This window comes from Eulemur rufifrons, chromosome 21, assembly GCF_041146395.1.
Source record: "Eulemur rufifrons isolate Redbay chromosome 21, OSU_ERuf_1, whole genome shotgun sequence".
Classification (NCBI taxonomy): Eukaryota; Metazoa; Chordata; class Mammalia; order Primates; family Lemuridae; genus Eulemur; species Eulemur rufifrons.
The window spans coordinates 1465538-1481292 of NC_091003.1; the positions used below are offsets into that span (position 1 = coordinate 1465538).

A 15755-nucleotide genomic window follows, 5' to 3' on the forward strand; every position below is an offset into this window, starting at 1 on the left:
TAAGGCTCACTGCTCCTATGGTACATCCTGTGGGTTTTCACAAATGTATCCATCATTATATTAACAGTAACAGAATTGTTTCTCTGCCCCAAACTCCCCTGTGCTCCACCCACCCATACCTCCATCCCCCAACCCCGGCAGCCACCGACCTTTTTACTGTGTCCAGAGTTCTGCCTTTTCTAGAATGTTCTAGAGTTGGAAACATACAGTACAGTACTCGCCCTTTACAGATTGGTTTCTTGCACTCAGCAACGTGCATTTAAGGCTCCTCGTTGTCTTTCTGTGGCTCGATAGCTCATTTTCAGTGAGTGCAAAATCAGTCCACCGTCTGGATGTGCGGGTTTGCTTATCCATCCGCCCGTGAGAGGACGTCTTGGTCGCTCACGTGGGCACTTGCGGGCAGGGCCTGATCGGCGTCTGTTCCCACGCGGGGCAGCTTTAGTATGTGTCATTCTGGGGAGACCCTGGAGACGGCCAGATGTTGGGTGTTTCTGACACTACTGTGTTGATGGACAAGTTATCCATCAAATGCTGTCTCGCTGGAGCACATGGGTGTTGGTTACGTCATTGTACCAAGGAAGCTGGCGGGGGTATCCATGGTCACCATGGTCCTTAACTTTGCTCACCAAGAGACCTGATTTTCCCTACTGCCTTCACGGCCAATGCCAAGGCATTGACCAACGTCACCAAATAGCTTATTTACCAGAACACTGTTTTCTTAATAACCGAGGTCAGTGGAGCTGGCGTGACAAAAGGTACTCGCACCTTGCTCCGTCCCTTTGCCGAGAGTCGTCCGCCGAGGGACCCAACCCAGGGAGAAGTTTGCTGGGTGGAGCACGGATGGGGACAGGACACGGTGGTGCTAAGAGGCTGTTTGTGCCGAGCTGTCACGGCTCCGCCTCATCCGTCATCCGTCAGCGTCTGTGTGATCAAGTCCTGCAAATTCTGTTTCTCTCGGCAAACAGTGCAGGGACTTTGACAAGTTCTGCGTCTTCCTGCTTTGAGGATTCCTCGTCTGTTGCCCAGAGCGTCAGTCCTGGTTATGTTTCCCTCGTGTCTCCGCAGAGATGGGTTTATGTGACTTTCGTCTTCACGGGGCGGGGGAGGGGGGCTGCTTCCTGAGCTCGCTCACCGTGTAACTAATTACGCCGGAATCCTGTGGCCTCCCCGGTGCGGCGTGCGGTGTCGGGCATCCGTCTGTCCCCGTCCGCTCGGCAGGCGTTTGGCCAGCACTTGCCTTGCTCCGGGCACCGTTCTGGGCTGCGGGGACGCGGTGGGCTCTGCTCCCAGGGGCTTCTCCTTCCATGCTGTCACTGGTGGCAGCGTTTTAAAGTGGTGACGGGACAGGTAGATGCCGCGCAAGCTGAGCCCCTGCGGAGACAAGGTCTGAGGACGAGGCGGGGCGGGTGGGCAGCTCTGCGGGGTCTCAGCGCAAAGACCCAGTGGCCGTAGCCTGTGGAATGTGACCCTCACGCGTGCGGCCCCCACCAGGCTGACCTACACGTTCCTGTCTCACCAACCTCGTGCAACCTGGGGCCGGAGATGGCGCTGAACGAGCGTGGTGTGGACACCCTCATGACGCTCCACTCTCCGTACCCAGGGCAAGCCTGACGACGCTTTTCCTAAGACATTGCTAGCTGTGCATTAGTTTGGGTTTTATTTTTACTAAAAGTGACCAAAACCCCAATTACACTGACTTAGTATTAAAAGGGAATGTAACTGACACACAACTGAGAAGTCCAGGGACAGCTGTCCAGCTTCAGGTACAGCTCGATCCAGGGGCTCAAGCAATGCCCTCAGGACTAGGTTTCTCTTCATATCTTAGCCTTGTTTTCTGCTGCGCTGACCCTACACCCAAACTCCCAGTGACTCCCAGCTTCCATTCCTACCTCGCTGGGGCCACGTCACAGAGATGGTTGACGGTTCAGTGTTCACTGATTCCTGCCTTCATTCGTTTCTTCAATACTGAGTGAGTGTGCGGACCGGCAGTGACCCAGGTGGTGGCTGCCCCATCAGCCTGGGTCCCAGAGCAGGGGTGACCCAGGCAGAGCTGCAGCCGGCACAGACACGGCAGGATGAGGAATACCCTCTGCCATTTCCAGCCACTGTAATTGGGGCTCATTTGTTACCACGGCAAACCCCGGCCCCTCCTGACTGACACGCACTGCAGGGCAGCGGCGGAGTTGGACACTTCACTCATTTGTCATTTCAGCAAATGTCTGAGTCGCTCCTTTGGCCGCACTCGCTGCTGGGTGCTTAGAATTCAGAAAGGAGGGTCCCCGCCCCCACGGGGCTTACGGTCCAGGGGGACAGACGCAGGCCAAGGGGCAGCGGGTTTGCTGTAGCCGTGGTCACCGGCAAGCAGCAGTGCGGGGAAAGTGGCCGACTGTGGGCTGAGGCAGGAGTGGGGTTTGCCAGGCTGCTGCGACTGGGGACAGTAGACAGAGCCCGGGCAGGTTAGCAGGAGGGTGGCTCTGAGGGCACAGTCCAGGCGCCTGGGGAGGGAGTGAGCACAGGAAGGTGCTGGAGAGAGAGAGGAGATGGGGGGGGAGGGGGGGGCGTGGGACTGGGAGCCCTTGGGGTCCCCGAGGCCGGGACGAAGAAGTCAGGTGAAATGCAGGTCTTTCACCCCCAACACACGGCGACCAAGACGCATGAGCCGTGGCAGGAGTGAGGATCCGTCACTCCCGGGTCTGTGGCCCAGGGACAGCACGGCCCTGTCCCCTGCCCTGGCTCTTCTCCTCTCTGAACCTCAGTTCGTTCTTCCCGTGCTCTGGGTTCGGCGGCTTTTTCATTAATGTCATTATCTCCGTGTGTTGGAGACCCAGTGCCCCTGGCGATGGAAAACGGTTTGTTTGCGAGTAGAAAGAGTCATCTTCAAAGAGAGGCAGGTCTCTGCCCGGCCGTGACGGGCTGGACCCAGGGCGGGGCGCGGCTCGGGGCGTGAGGGGGGTCAGTGCTCGAACACCCCAAAACGAAGACTTGGGGTGCGAGGATTGACCTTCCTGAAGCTGTTTGTTTACTGCGAAGGGTTTCGGAAAGTGGTGACCCGCAGCAAACACCTGCTCCAGACCGACGCTGTCCTCGGGCTGTGTCGCCCCTCACGTTTTTCTTGCTGATTTCCGAACATTTCCGTCTTCTCTCTCCAAACACACACACTTCTTTCACGAGAGCAGGTGGCATTGCCGGCACCCCTGCTTCCCCCACGGACGTGAGCGCATGTGTGATTCCGTGTCACGGGGAGATTATTTGGGGTGGGGAGCTCGGAGGAGAGGAGAGTCGTTTAGCAGGAGAAGGTAGTGTCTTGTGACACGCTCGTTGTCAAAACACAGGTTTTCCCAGCGGCGCCGGAGCCGAGCGCTTGGTGTCTGCGTGACTCATTACGACAGGCACGCCGTGCGCCGCGGTTCCGTCTGCAGATTGAATTACCGTCCTGTTCAGCTGACACAAAGCAGTTTCTGGCCGGCTCGGGCAGCCCATGAATAAGTAAACAGTCTTCCAGCTGGATGCTGAGCGCAAACATCGGCCGCTGGGAGAGGCTGGTGGCCGCAGGGGACAGGACGCCGGTGCTCACTGGGTGGCCCAGGCTGGACGGGCTGGTCCCTTGGACCTCTGATCCCAGCGTCTCGTGAGTACTGACTTTGGGGGAAGAGCCTGGTGGGTTCATGAGACGTGGCTGAGACACAGGCAGGAAAACCGGCCTCCGTGCGCTGTTGGCTGGAGGTGAACGGCTCCTCCGGGCTGAGAGGAGGAAGAGGAGTTTTCCAGCCTCGGGTGGGGGTGGGGGCTTGTGAGAATCGCTGGTTTCAAAAGCTTTGGGGCTTCATTGTGACTCAAATCACTGTTGCTGCCTTGTGGACATTGAGTTCCAGACCTGTCCCCGGGTCAGCGTCAGGCCAGGAGGGACCTTTGCACCGAGGGTCAGCTCACTGGGGAGGGTGCGGGCAGGACCCTCAGGGTATGAGACAGTCCAGGACGCAGGGCCGCGCGGGTCCCCCCCTGCTGAGGAGCTGGGCGTCTCATCATTCGCCCTCCCACCCCGCCCTTGGGAAACTCATGTTCCGTTGGAAACTCAGCTTGCTTTTGCCTTATGTAGGCATCCCATAATTGGCATTAAAAACAGCATCTATCCAAAGTTACGATGTCTTAAGTGGAAATTTTTACTCTTGCTTTACATTTGACTTTTGTGCAGCATGTCCCACGCTTGAAGCCCAAATGATGAGACGGGGTTTAGCCTCGTGAAGATTTTAGATAATGACGTTAATTAGACAGTGGGTATAATTGTAGCATTTTTATTTTGTAGGGAGAACCTTGTGGTGAATAGATGTGACGAACGGGGTCTGTGCCTAACGGGAAGTAGCAGGAACCGGGGCCTCCCTCCTGGCAGGAGAGCCATTCTGTGTTTACGGGGCAGAGCAGGTGGCCGCTGTTTTATGTTGCTTGGCGTTTGACAGCTGCGGTAAAACGTACATCCATTAATCGCTGTTTTTGTTTCTCCATCTGGCCAAACAGCTCTGTTAATTAAAACTTTGTATCAAGTGGTATTTGAGCTCCGTGTCCAATTCTACTCGGGAGTCATTAGGCTTGGTGATGCACAGCCTCGCAATGGCATCGTCCTGCCGGACCACTCTTGAATTAATAATAATCTTTCTTCACGGGTAACCATATAGAGTAGTTTTTCATGTCTTATAATCATTAACAAGCTCTCCAGTCAGCCCGGTGAGGTATTAGAGCCGTTCGGCCCTTTAATGTCCAGGCAGGCGGAGCAGAGAGGAGCAGGGGCCGGAGGGCGGAGGATGAAAGGTTTTGAAAAAGCCCAGCTTTGGGGCGCAGAAAGATGGGGGGGGGGGCGGGGAGAGGTGATGTACTTAGTCCATGCAGAGAGCACCAAAATCCACGAAATGCATTGAGAAGCTAGGAATTATTCTCCCACCTAAATGTTTCTTCTCTTGTGTAGAACCAGGAAGTCATTTACATAACTTGCAGATTATCCTGACTTCCTGTAATCTTATTGTTCGTGTCATTCTTAACTCTTTCTCTGCGTGATCCCTTAGAGGAGCAGAATGGGGTGTGTGCTGTCGGACAGAACGACTTGGGGGGTTTGCGTGAAAAGGCGGTGGCGACAGTGTCTCTGCCGGGCGGCGTCTCGCCGGAGGTCTCTGCTTTGATTCGCTTCCTGGGTGGAGACCTCGGTGCCTTTCTCTGCTGAGTCCAATTTCCCCACGATGGCGCAGGTGGGCCGAGGGCATCACGGCAGATGATTTTAGGTGATTTTTAAAAAAATGTTGTTATCTGATAGCTGGTTTATTTCAGGCAGTTTAGAGAAAAGGCTTGAGCACATCCAGTGAATTCGTGTGATCCTATAAGGTTTCCTTGGAGACAAGATTTGTAGATGGAGACTCCAGTGAGTTCCCAAACTAGACGTTAGCGCTCTTTCTTCCGGGCTCCGGCAATATTCTTTACCTTGCAAGGGCAGGCCGATGATTTAAAAAACCGATAGTGTGCAACGGTGTGTGATGTCACGTCCATACATTTTATTTTCGGATGTTGGTACTTTAGGAAGATCTGATCAGTTAACATCTTCAAGCAGGATGTGTTCTGAAACTTCTGCTGTATTTATAGAACTTAAAGATAACTATATTATTCAGAATAGCAGATCTTACTAGAATACGTATGTTTGTTAACTTGGTCTTTTGTAAATTTAAAAATAATCATTAAAACTATATTTTGGGATCATTTAAAAAAGAAACAAACAAACAAAAAAGCTATCTCCTGCTGCTCCGTCTTTCTAACCCAATATTTATACTTCTAGTGGTTTCTTCTTGAAGTTAACCTAAATAATACTAAAGAATATGCCTGTACTTCTATATTTTGACTTTCCAATTTTCATCAGTCAAAAAATAGCACTCTCTGTTAGGGTAGATCCGTGGTTTTCAGCCAACAGTGCTAATGTTGTCTTCCAGGGGTCATGCTGGGGGACTTTTTTGTTGGTGGCAGTTAAGGGGAGAACAGTGCGTGACTGGCATCTGGTCACAGGTGCTGTCACACAAATGCACAGGGCACCCCACGACAGGGGACTGTCTGCCCCAAACGTCCAGCTGCTGAGGTGGAGCAGCTCTGGGGTGGATGAAGATTTAGCTTCCTTAGATCCCTTTCCCAGCCCGCACATGCAGTCAAATTGCTACTTTAGTGAAGTCAGTAATTCGTTAACATTGCTAGTATGTATATATTGGTAGCTGTAGAAGCAATTAGTGACTGTGATTACATTTCTTTCACTGCGCAGCTTTTTAGCTTTCCTGGAGTTATTAATCACCTCACTTTTAACTGAGCTGTTTGCAGTCCACATGTTGAAAACTCTTTGAATTCTTCATGATATCAAAAGCTTTTCCTGAGTCTCTTTCTCCCCTAGATACTTTACTTCTAAAACCCATTGTCTTCTCATTTCAAACTCATTGTTCTCTAGGTCTAGGGCCCAACTGTCATCTTGGAATTTTTCCCTGTCACTGTTCAGGTTGGATTCCTTGTTTCTTAGACTCTGTGGTTTTCCCTTTTATTTTTTTTTCATGTGTTTTGCTGCAGCCCATGGCCCAGTCATTTTCTAAGAAAGGACACACTGGAGGTGCATTTCAGGAGTTTTTGCACGATGGCGATATCCCTTCTTTGTCCTCACACTTGACTGGCAGCTTGTTTGGGTTTGAAATCTCAAGTTGGAAACAATATGCGGTCTGAATTTTAAACACATTCTGCTGCCTTCCAAGATCGTTGTTGAGAAATCTGACGATGCCTTAACTTATTCTTTTCCTTTTTAAAATTCCACTTCTTCTTTTTCATTATTATCAGAAGTATTTAGGGTCTTCTCCTTATCATCCATCTGCTCGAATCTCCTGGTACCCGTCGGTGTAGGTCTCTCTTCACCTAGTTTGTGGAGCACCCGTGAGATCCTTCAATCCAGAACATGTTCTTACGTTTTACCGACAATTTCCATCTCTGTATTTCCTCTTTCTGGAAATCTCACTGGCAAAGTGGGACCTCTTAGCTGGATCATTAAAGTCTTTTTTTCCCCCTTTAATATTTTCTATCCCTTTGGGAGGTTTCCCTAACTTTATCATCCAAATATGCCATTCAAAATTTCACTTCATAATAGCGAGTATCGTTTCCATTTACAAGAGTTCTTTTTGTCCTTCCTTGGTTTTTTTTTAGCATCTTGTTCTTGATTTTTAGATGCTTTCTGAGGACACTTGTTAGATTTTTTTTTTTAAGTCTATTTTGGTTGCCTGTATGAGCTCTCTTTTTTCTGAGTTTTATTTTTATGTTCTTTTAGTCTTCCATATTAGAGGTTTTCAAAATGCAGCGAGTCATTGTTGATCGATCATTTGGTTTTGGAGCAAACTCTTGACCGTGCAGTGGGTGTCGGTGGGCTTGGCGGTGACGAGCTCGCTCCAGGGCGCGTGTGAGGGACAGAACACCGTGTCGTGGAAGCTCCTGATGTCGGCACTTGGAGGTCTTTGCTCTTGGGCTACAGTTTACTGTATACAACGTATACAACGGTGTTCCCGTCTCCTGCCTGGCGCGAGAGTGGCGGGGGCACGTCCAGCTACCTGCATTATCCACGTGGACCAGGGGAAGGGTCAGACGCTGTCATTTCTCTCTTCTCCATATTGCACTTAACTGTCACCACCTCCGCCTGATACCTCTGAGTCCTGACCTCTGTCATTAAACGTCTCCAGAAAATAAACCCCGACCTCCTGTCCAGGTATCTTTCCCTCACATCTCCTCTGCGCAAAAGTCTAAACCTTATTAAATCCTAGCTTGCGCTAAAATGACACAGGCGTGTCCCAGCCTTCCTTGTCAGGCTGGGAGGACTCAATCTTATTTATCTCCGGGTCTCGTGCCTGTCAGGAGCTTTGGAGGTGCTCGGCAAATGTTTGCCAAATTAAAATAAATTGGATTTTAGCCGCACAGACTGTTTTCCTGTTCCAGATTCTAGCGTAAGGGCCGCCTGGCTCTTGTTTCCTCCGCTCACCCGCGCCGGGTAATTTAGACACAGGACACTTAGAACTTTTTGATAAAACCTAAGGTAATTCAATTTATGATATTATTCTGTGATTCTAAGGAGTTTAAAGACTCTTTTTAACAAAATAAAAGAGAAATAAAAGAACTTCTGATCTTTTGATTGTTAATGTCAACTCAAAGGTCTGCTGATACATGAGAATTTCTGGTCTTAATGCTCGCTGGCAACATGGGGAGTCCCTGAGCTCACTGTGTGTGTGGCATGCTCGCTGGTTCGCATATTGACTTTTATTAATGACTCTGACCTATGATAATGTTTTCCAGAGTCTTCTGGGCACCAGTCATGTTTTGATAATTAAGGGCGTGTGCAGAGCAAGCCCGGATGTTGACTTGTGCTCTCAGTCCTGTCCCTCGCCGTTGCCGGTCAAATCTGGGTAATTAGCCCGCAGTGCATTTTCCCGGCAAATTCAGGAACCTGGAGGTCTGCTCAGTCTGCTTGCACAGCCGTGACAGCTCGGTGGCAGGGTGTGTGGTGTATTTGCATTGCTCTCCACCAGGGGATGCGACTGAAGGGAGAGGAAGGTCCCCGGTTGGGAGGGCCACGGATTAAGTCTCACATCTGCCCATCACTTGACCCTCAGGGTTCTGAACCGGCGACTGATGGCGTTTCCTTTCCCTGCTCCTAGGCACTGAGGACGGCAGAAGGGGCAGAAAAGCTAACCTACAAGCCACTCTTTTGTGACAGCAGATTGTGTGTGCTTCCTCCTGCAGCTTAGACATGACCCACCACACCTGAAGCCCGCAGGTGCCGAAGCCGTGCTCGGTCAGACCCAACCTGTGACAGAGCCACCGGGGACCTTCCCAGCTTTGCGTCCTGAGACCGGGAACCCGGCGGTGGGACTCTGTGGTAAGGCAACCTTTCCTCCTTCTGAAGCTCTGTCGCCTTGCGTCAGTTATGGGCCTTGTCCTTTCATTGTTGAAAATTTATTCGAGACATATTTATCAAGTGCCAACGGCATGTCCCTTAGTGGGGCAGGATGGAGTGGTGACCAGAGCAGAGACAGCAGCGTCGAGGTGGAACAGCCGTGCAAGGGCCCTGGGGCGAGAAAGAGCCTGATGTGTGAAAATACGGGTGTCTGGAGCCCAGATGGGGGAGACGGAGCTGGGGCAGCTCATTTAGGGTCTTACGGACAGTGGTAGGATGTTGGCTTTAAGTCTTACGAGCAATGGCGCGCCAGAGGTGATGATTTCAGGTAAGAGAGTGACATGATCACATTTGCCTTTTAGTAAGATCACCCCAAATGCTGAATGGAGATGGTTATGTGGGAGCAAAGAGAATAGGCCCCCTTGTGGCCCCCGTGTGGCCCCTGTGTGGCCCCCGTGTGGTCCAGATGAGCTGCAGTAGCGGCTCATACCAGGGCGTCAGTGGAGGTGAAGTCATCGGAGAGGCCCTACGCGCACTGGGGCCGTGGGGCCCGCTGGCCATGTGAGGGCAGGACTGAGGGGAGTGAGAAGGGGTGACGAGTGTGACCTTCAGGTTTGGGCGTGGGCAGCGTGGTGCAGGGAAAGTACCATTTCCTAATGAGAGAAAGACTAAATGTGCATCAGGTTTGCCCTGAAACCCCATTCTGAGTGTGAGTTACCTGAGAGACACCTAAACACGGGGAAAAATCCGCAGTTAGCCGGGTTCAGAGCTCGGGAGTGAAATCCAGCTCATTCGCCCCTTTGCGAAGTGTGTGGTCTGAGGCCTCCCGTGTGGAGGCGTGGTCTGAACACAGGCAGCAGTTCACACTGTGTGATCTTGGGGTGGTCCAGGTGGTGAGGACAGCAGCTGCCTCCTGCTGCCAAAGGCTGTCCCCCCTGCAGTGGCCAGCCAGGCCCGGCTGCTGTGACCGCTCATTTGCGTTTGGGTCACGGAGCAGAAGGTGAACAGCCAAGCCCATGGTGCCCTGTCTGGGTGTGGCCGCGGGGCTGCTCGTGGGTGAGACCAGTGCGTCTGGGTCTCAGGTTCCAGAGAATGCGGTGGTGGGGGGTAGTGATGGTGGTGGGGTGGGGGTGGACATGGTGGTGGTGATGCTGATAGCAATGATTACGATGGTGATGATGGTGATGGTGATGGTGCTGATAGCAGTGTTGGTGATGACGATGATAATGATGGCAACCATCATGGTGATGATGATGATGGTGTTGGTAATGATGATGAAGGTCACGATGATGATGGTGATGATGGTGATGGTGATGATGATGGTGATGATGATGATGGTGATGATGGTGATGGTGATGGTGGAGGATAGTGGTGATGGTGATTGTGGTGATGATCATGGTGATGATGATGACGGTGACGATGGTGATGATGGTGATGACGATGATGATGATGATGGTGATGGTGATAATGATGGTGATGATGGTGATGATGATGGTGATGATGGTGATGATGATGGTGATGATCACAGCAATGATGGTGGTGGTGGAAATGGAGCCAGCCAGTATGTGTTCAGTAGGCCTGAATTTACATCCGATCCTCTGATTTCTATTTCGTGCGCTCATTTTCCCTGGAAGGAGGCAGAAAGGGTCTGTGTGTGACGCTCTCAGCTGTTTCAGATGCAGGAGATGCGCTTTGCGACCATTTCTCTCCTGTTACAACTGAGCCACTAATCAGCACTTAATGAGTAAAGGCAGCAACCTTGGAGGTGGGGAGATTCCTGGAAAATATTTCTGAACCCTTCAATTTTCATCATTATCACTACAATCATATCGAATTCTTCAGTACTATGACTTGTGAGGCTCTGTCTCAGCTGAGGGGTGTGGGTTATTATTTGTGTGCGATTTTTTCCAAGTGCATTTATTATTTGTGGCCCGTGGGTTACAGAAGTTAATCTGTCTCCGTGAGATCACACGCAGATTATTTTGAGGGCTTCTTACTGCTTTGATTTTTTATATTGGTCATCTGGGGTTGGAAGCCACAGAGGAGGGTGACACACAAGTATGTACGACTTTCCTATATTTGGAGTGAGCTGATTTTTTCTGATAGATTGTTGGCTGCTTGGAATTGCAGATGCATCATTAAGTTATTGCGTTTAAATTTAGCTCTCGTTCTCACTTTGGAAGGGAATGGAACGTTTGAGTTACATCCCCATGAAGGGAAAGCGATGATAAAATACAGCCTCATGACTTTTCTGGGCAGGGGGTCTAGCCAGGGGGTCTCAGAGGGTCTGAACGTTGGACTCCAGGTGGAGGCTCCCTGAGAACATCTTCACCCTGGTGGGAGCGAAACTGCCCTAAGCACACCTCAAGGCCTGCTGCGTTTTAGTCTCTCCCAGGGTAGAATTTCATATGTAAATCTCTAACGACCATCATCATCAATACCAGCGTTTCCGTCCCTTTGAACTGGGCTCAGGGCCCTCTGTGTGAATAAAACACCAGAATGCTCATCCACAGGCCTGAGCTGGACAAGTTAGACATCAGTGACACTTCTGCAGAGACTGTGAGTGTGGGTGACAGCTTCAAAGCCACATCACCTTGTCAGATTTCAAGGGCGACAGATGCTCATTGCAAGAGTCACATCCGACAGACATGTGCAAAGTAAAGCACTGAAGTCCTTGTAAATCTTCCCCTAATCTCCATTGGCAGCTACTGTTAACAGTTTGTGTTTCTTTTCAGAATCTCAGCCCTTTTCCCCGCGCATACGCAAATACACACACAGATACAGTGTCTCGATGCATTATAAAATATACGAATGTGCATATACGAAAGTGGACATGTATGTACATGTGCATACACATACATTTATGTATATGTGTCCAAGTACATGCATAATCTGCTCTGCAACTTTTAAATTAGTTTTCACTACTCGAGCATTAAATTGATATATTTAATTTGTAAAAACTCAAGTGTTCTTTGACTCTTCTGTTTCTACCAAGCTGGCCACTGTCATCAGCATGGTCCTTCTACACACACACACACACACACACACGCACCCACATATGCATGCGTGTGCACGAAACCCTATCATACAATTTTGTATGTGCTTTAAAGAAAACTAGTTTTCTGTAGGTTGGTAATTTTCCCTTTCCAGAATATTTCTTAGAGATCTTTCCGTATCACATTGGCCCGATCCTGCTACGCTACCTCTTCCTTAAAGTTGCCGCGTACTGTGCCGTGGTGTCTTGGCTTGGGTTCTCCCAGAGCGAGTCCAAGGTGAGGACTCCAGGGAAAGTGGCTGCTTTGGGCGTCGACGCCAGGAAGTGTCAGGAGGGCGGAGGGGCAATGAGTCAGCGTCCAGAAGCTGCCTCTGTGGGCGGCGGGGCGGCCCTGCTGCAGAGCGGGAGGCTTCGTGGGGGGCACCGTAGACTGAGCCATGCGGGGGTGTGGGAGCTGGGGTGTCTGTCCGCCCGCACCCTTCTGCCTTCTGCTCAGATGAGGTGATCTGCCAGGCGCATAAACGCTCTGCCATGTCCTGCTTGCCCTGCTAGTGGGCCGGGCCCTGGGCGTCGGGCACAGAGATGCAGGTGTCGGCGGTGGGCAGGTTGGGGTGTGTGGAGTTGAGTACCCAGGGGCTACAGGTGGCTCGCTGACCCCTGCTAAAGGCACTTGCTCCTGGTTATTATAATACCAATTTAATTATATATAGATATTAACACATACATATATATATATAAACAAGTTAACCATTCCCCAGCCACGTTTAACTATAACCTGCATTGCTGCAGGGAACATCTTTGCCCACACCCACCTGGGTACACGTTACTCTAGAATATGTGCAAATGTACGTATATTTGTATGAGCGTTAAAATATGTAGAAAAAATTAAATAAAAAACCCGGGAATATATGTGTCTGTTCACTATAATCTCTTTTAAAATTCAGTAGTGCATCATGGAATTACCTCGGTCTTTAGCAGCTGCACAGCACTCAGTTTATGTCTTGGTTTTGTACTCTCTGTATTTGTGTGCGTGTACGTGTGCACATGTGTGTGTTTGTGTGTGCGAGCGCACGTGTGTGCCTGACAACCGGGCTCTGTGCATTTCAGGTGCTCGGTAAATACTTATGGAGACGAGGCCTCACTCACACTGGGAGGAGACGGCCCCCCCAGAACCGCGGGACTTTGGCTGACACCCTCTGTTCCTTCCTTTCCCCGTTAGATGAGTCACAGTGTTTAGGTGAGAGCTGTTTTCTCATGCCATGAGCTCTGGGGGCAGAAATCACATCCGAGCACTGAGCAGGGTCGGAGAGAGACATTTCATCTTCTTTGTGGAGACTTTGTGACTGTCACCCTGGGAAGGCCTTGCCTAAATGCACTGACGAATCCTGCATTTCCACGAGTGCTCCGCAGGTAACAAAATAGAAACAATCAACAAAGCCAGCCTACCATCATGTGTTCATTGAGAAAAAATAGAATTATTTATTAGAAAAAGTCATAACTAGCACATTAACCAATGGTTTCATGTTAGTCACATAAGGTTTCCTTTTTCAATAAAATCATGTATGTAAAACACAAACTCATTTGAAGAAAAAGTGACAGTTGGCCGGGCGAGGTGGCTCACGCCTGTCATTCCAGCACTCTGGGAGGCCGAGGCGGGTGGATCGCTCGAGCTCAGGAGTTCGAGACCAGCCTGAGCAAGAGCGAGACCCCGTTTCTACTAAAAAAGTAGAAAGAAATTATCTGGCCAACTAAAATATATATAGAAAAAATTGGCTGGGCATGGTGGCGCATGCCTGTAGTCCCAGCTACTCGGGAGGCTGAGGCAGTAGGATCGCTTAAGCCCAGGAGTTTGAGGTTGCTGTGAGCTAGGCTGACGCCACGGCACTCACTCTAGCCCGGGCAACAAAGTGACACTCTGTCTCAAAAAAAAAAAAAAAAAAGAAAGAAAAAGTGACAGTTAAAAGTTGGCACACAGAGATGACAAAACTTGCGATGTCTGGGGACACCCAGTGCCTGTGACCTCAGAGACCTGACCTCGAGAGGGTGTCACAGATGGCTCTGGCAAAAGCCATGGGCACTTCCTGCCACCCAGACCCTCAGACGGTGCCACCCCGCGACTTCCCAGGACCCCGGCACGGACTGTCTCGGCGTAATGTTATTAGCGTGGATATGTCTGGTTATAATGGCTCTTAATGTCATTAGTCTTCATGATTGAAGCAATTATATATTTTAAATTCCATTTTGTTTGTTTCTTTTTCTTTCTTTTTTTTTTTTTTAAGTAGACAAGTCAAAATGGAATGGGCTCTGTTGATATTGAAGTCTCAGCTCCAATTACTGTCAAAGGATTCATTAGTGCTGTCCTGGGCTGGCAGGAAATGCATGTGACACTGGCCTGCCGTCCTCAGTACCAGGCCTGGCTCAGCGATGGCCCCGGGTTTGCCTGCAGGGGCGGCAGGAAGCTGCAGCGAGCGTGTGTGGCCAGGGTTTTGCAAACCTCGGGGAAATTGTCCCACTGTCAGCTGTGGCATGAGGTCTCTATCGTTGTTCCGCTCCTGTGTCTTGGTGAACCCGGGCCCCCAACATAGCTGACTCGTTCCTTTGCTGTGCGGAGGAGAGACACGAGGCTGCCGGGGTAGCCATGCCCAGGGGCATCTGGGGCTTGTCACGCCCGCGGTGTTCTGTTTGCTGGGTTCCAGCTTGCATGTGACGGAGAACCTGCTCAGACTACCTTCAGAAAACAAAACAAAACAAAACAACACAACAAAAAACCCCAGAGTTAATTGGTTTAGTTGAAGAGAGTAGATTCCCGTCAGGAATGGCTGGATCCAGGAGCTCAAACAATGTTCTGGAACCCTCCATCTGTTCCCTCCATGCCGGCCCCTTAACCACGCATGGAATTCGCAGGCCGGGTTCTGTCTCCACGTGGTTCGAGCACATCTGCAGCTGGGCTAGAAAAGGCCAGAGAACTTCGTACAACCATCGCTCGGGCTCCAGGCTTCCCACGTATGGGGAGTCCCCACTTAACGCCCGATGTGTCATGGTCCCATCTGCGAAGCCTTGTGACCAAGCTCACACGTTTTAAAGGTCATATAAGGTTGTCCCTATGAGGGAATGACAAGGCTCCCAGGGGACCAGTGTGGGAAGTGACTCGTCCCCGACACGGGACGATCGATGTCTGCCCCCCTGCAGAGGCGAGGTGTGCGCCTGCGCTCTCAGGCCTCTCCCTGCGGCCACGTGTCACGGTGCGTTGCTGACATAACCACACCAGGGAGCACCGATCGTCCCAGCTGCCCACAGGGTGCCGGTCCCCAGTGTTGTCCATGGCCATGTGGGTGGGTGAGTGACGCTGGATCACGCGGGCGTCTGTTGTGGGCTGACTTGGGCTCCCCAAAGAGGATATGTTGGAGCTTTGGCCCCCCAGGACTTCAGACTGTGACCTTATTTGGAGAGAGAGGCCTTATAAGGGGAGTCAGTGTAAAATGAGGTCGTTAGGGTGGGCCTTAATCTACCGTGACTGGTGTCCTCGTAGAAAGCAGGATTTGGACACAGAGACCCACACATAGGGATGGACATGGTGAGCGTGAAGGCAGAGGGTGGGTGATGCGTCTACAAGCCCAGGAAGGCCCGAGGTTTCCAGCAGCCGGCGAGGAGAGAGGCTGGGACAGCGTCTCCCTTGGAGCCCGGGAATAAACCGACCCCGCTGACGCCTTGGTCTTGGAAGAACTGCGGGACGACACCTTCCTGTCGTTTGGGCCACTGGTTCGTGGAATGCTGTTGTGGGGCCCTGGGACAATAACTCGGGGTCTCTGGTTCTGCCTGTCCCCC

General features: G+C 51.0%; 1 protein-coding gene across 2 annotated transcripts in view; it reads left to right on the top strand.

Annotated features, from left to right (window-relative positions):
• The window catches only part of RIMBP2 (RIMS binding protein 2), a 166578-nt gene that overhangs the window by 33217 nt on the left and 117606 nt on the right, over positions 1–15755 (top strand). For both annotated transcript variants that reach the window (XM_069497374.1, XM_069497377.1), the window contains exon 2: positions 8782–8917. The gene's annotated coding sequence lies outside the window, so the exon portion shown is untranslated. The remainder of the gene's footprint in view (positions 1–8781; positions 8918–15755) is intronic.